Below are 4,120 nucleotides of genomic sequence, written 5' to 3' on the forward strand. Positions count from 1 at the left end.
GCGCCCTTTAAAACTCCAAACGATATTAGCATAGGAGTGGTGTTTGGGATAATATTTACTTTGGCAGAGTTAGCATTAGCATAGACGACGAGCCATGTTACCAGACACTCTCGGGTATCATCTGTGGAATGATTGGACCTCATCTCTTGAAAGTAACCAGCCCAAACACAAACGAGACAGGACCGGAATTGAAATGCCAACCGTGCACAATATCAAATGGTGTTATGCTATCCTCATTTGTAATGCGCCACACTGGCTTCTTATCTTTCATGTGATAATTGAAGTTCCAGGCGGAGCGTACAGGGAAAGTCATTATAGGAAAGATGAGAACTATGGTCTCTTTTGGCTTGCAAATGAATGAGTGGCCACGGCACTTCAGCAATTCTTAGACTGAGATCTGCCCTCGGGACTTCGCTTTGGAAATACTGCCTTGTTTGATTAGTGTTAAATCATCACTCTGTCTCTAGGAATGCCACCATATTTAGAGCTAGTATTTATGAAGTCACGGATGAAGGATTTTCTCGTCGTTTTTCCGCATGGGTCACTGTCTTTTTTGGTATAATATGAAATTTTGCACAATAGCTGGGATTGTTCACTATTTTTTTTTTGTGATACATTGGGTCCAGACAGATATAATCACATTATCCAGGCACATTAAGCGGACTTGTAAGTTTGTCTCACTCCAAGTGCAAAGCAGCTTTATTTGGTTTTACGCTGCCTTTCCTTATCTCCACCTCCCAGGGGCTTTGGCGAGCTTAAGCCCCCCCCCCCCTGTCCAGCCGAACCAGACTGAGACCACTAAAACCAAAATGCCATGCGAACGGCAGCACGACTGCCACGTCAACAATTGAATTAAAATCACAAGTTGTACCGTAAGCCTACCCAAATTTCAAGTCCCAACAAAGTGATGACTGATTGTTTGCTAATATCGCTTAGGGGGAAAATGTTGAGTCTCGAGCTGGTGGCCTTGAAATAATTGGACCTACAGAACAGGTTCTGTGAGTCTATGTTGTAATAGGTCTCCGAGTCAAAATTCCTGTGTGCTACATGGTACACTACACATGAACAGGAGTTGCCTATTGGGCCTGTCGCCGGCCTTATGAGTGTTCGTTTACCACATGAAAGGCAGAACCAGACAAGTTCTGTCTTTCATGAAAGCATCCAATCACGTTGTTTTTTTAGTTTTTTCCCTGTAAGCTGGTTTTACCATAAACCATGTAACTGTTCCTCCTAAAAAGTAAGAAAAAAAAAAAAAACACTTATTAGTTGATAGTCAAGAAAAGTTACTGCCAAGTTTGTAAGATGCTCCTGTCCTGGCAATTATAGTTCTAAGGTTGAATGACATTCAGGCGCTGGAAAAGGCAAACAAAAGGAAAATAAGCAGCAACCCCCTGAGTTCGGGAGCAAAGTACAAAACAATGATTTATTCATTCCCTCATTTAGTCCTCAGTTGCTTCACTTGGGCACAAATAATTACACGGCCGTACAGTCGAGAAAGCGGCTTCCAGCGGGGATCCATTAGCAAATTAGACACTGGGGTTGGACCCGTGCCACAAGATGAAGGGAAACCAATACCGTCTAGTATCTGGGAAACTGTCACCGTGCTACCAAATGAGGATACAGGATATGGGTTAGTGGAGTGGGGTTTAGGGGGAGATCAAAAGAGCGGGAGACAAAGTTGTGGACCCCTCAGACGGGAAGGCGCAGATACAGAGTAAACATATGCAGCTGTCGAGTTACTTTATTCTGGTTTAATTAGCTTTTCCCTCTGCAGGCGTGAGGTTTGCATCACAGTTTTTCAGCAACTTTAAATAGACTGGAGAGCTCCATAAAAGAAAAAAAAGTTTTATTTGAAAGAGAAAGTGCATGATGTAAAAGACTTGAAAATTACCGTTTCTAATGCGTCCGCGTGATATGTAGTGGGAGTTGTGAGGGATACAGCACATTAAGTCCTCTATATAAGCATTATTATAGGCATTCCCAGGCGCAAGAAGTTCCATGTTAGGAGTGGAAAACTTAATGAGGCCCGTTCCACAACATGAATATTTAGTTTCACAGAGGATAAATACTTAATGAATGTCAAGATTAGCCAACCGCCCTAATGTTTTCCTTCCCATGACATTTTATGAGCAACTTCAGGCGAGGCGAATACTTGATTCACATTATATTATTGCACAAGTGAAAGACATACTTGACTCGCTAATGCGTCAAGACAACATCCGTTTTTGGGAGATAAAATCCTGAAGGAGCTCTGTTGGACTGACGCCAAGCCGCCGATCTGTGAGACACTTCTAAACGGCCTCGGCTTGGGAACGGCTGCATTCAGCCGCGGCACAAGGTGACACCCGTAACTGTTTCCGTCAGTGCAAATATTGGACGTTAACAATGGCCGTCTGCCCTCTTAAATTACTCGGCTGAGATTTAGACGAACGTCCTCTGGAAGCTTCTTTAAACATCCCACAGAAAACATCTGAGAAGCCCAAACACAGATACTGGACAGCTTGAGAACGTATTGTCCTGCAGGCTGGTCAGGCTGCATTCCATTCACAGTGCACCGGGTTATTTTTAATCACCATAAACGTAATGGGAACTTCATTATTTATCAGATGTAGATGTAGCTATAAAGATTGCAATTCACCCCCAGGGACCTCTTAAAGACCGTTTTCCTCTGGTATTCAGGAATCTCATGCGATGTAACAAATGTTAGTTATATGACTTAATTAACTATATTTTCCCGGTAATTTTCCAACACTGCTGGCTAATCTCCTTTTCTTTAAGCTTCAGTATATATGTATCATAGCATCCTATTTTCTTGCAAAGTAGAAAATTACATGTTAGCTGCCTTTCACAAAGCTAACTGAACCAACACACACAAAAACAACAACAAAATTATATAGATTATAACAAATATTGTCAACACGTTCGCTAATATTAGTGTAAAATCTGAATATTTTAAATCAAATTTCAGTTTTATAAAAACAACATTCCTCTGATGGTCAAATAACTTTAGCTAGGTTAGCATTGCTGGATGATGACGCTCATATTAAACTGCACAATCTGGGTTAAACACACATAATTTCATTTACATACAGAATGCACACATGATATATAAGTCGTTTAAAAGGTTGAATATATTATTTGCAGCTTTAAAACTGTAACGTTGGGAAAACTATGCTAGCACGCGTGACGCTAACACGACTTCCTGTTCACACATCCGGTTTGGGGTGAATGGCCTATTAGTGCTGATTAGCAACCAATTTACGTGCGGACATCTTTACTAGCCAAAAGTCCTCCAACGTTAATGATGTGACTTGTCACAGAAAGATTTCTAGTTTATTGACACAACTCTCACTTCTACCTGTTACCATGGTCAGTTTGCTCCTTCTATTTTCATGCATGGCTTCTTCATCCTCATTAACTTTAGACTGTTAAGAATTGAACATGTATTTTAGAATTTAAAAGCACATTGTATTGTGCCGTAAGTGTTGGTTGTGAAATGTTTTCTAAGGGTGCAAACAGGTGGAACCGGTCTCACACTGTGACCCTCACTAATGGCAACATGTCTCAACTATTATGGCGTGTTCCAGTGAACAAAGCTCCTTCGCAACCCTTTGTGTCAGGTAGTAAGGATCAGTTAGTTAGTCATCATTAAACACAAAAGTGCAATATTTACCCTGAGGACAGATTTGTGCTTCATTTAACCTACCTCAAGATCAAGGGATTATATTTGGTGTGCTATGAATAGTATCAATTAAAGCCACCGAAGTGAATGCACTGAGGATACAGTAGTACTATTTAATGACTCATCTACCTTCTCCGCCAATTGGTCTTTTAAATCTTACTGCCTGTCGGGTTGCAGTGGATACTTTCTGGATTTGTTGCCTTTTCCTGACCACACTGCTGCTGCCCGAGCTGCTGAGCCGGCTGAGATTAAATACCAGGCTTCATAGACCGGGAACCCCTTAGCTGATAGAGAGAAGAGAACAAAACAAACATCTATCCCATTTGATCCCCCCTTTTTCACTCCCTTTTCTCTTCCTATCCAGGCCAGGAAGTCTTTCTGTGACTATATTAGGAATCAAAGAGACACCTACAGAAGGCTCTGACCCTGTCTGAGCTT

The sequence above is a fragment of the Mugil cephalus genome, chromosome 1 (assembly GCF_022458985.1).
Source record: "Mugil cephalus isolate CIBA_MC_2020 chromosome 1, CIBA_Mcephalus_1.1, whole genome shotgun sequence".
Lineage (NCBI taxonomy): Eukaryota > Metazoa > Chordata > Actinopteri > Mugiliformes > Mugilidae > Mugil > Mugil cephalus.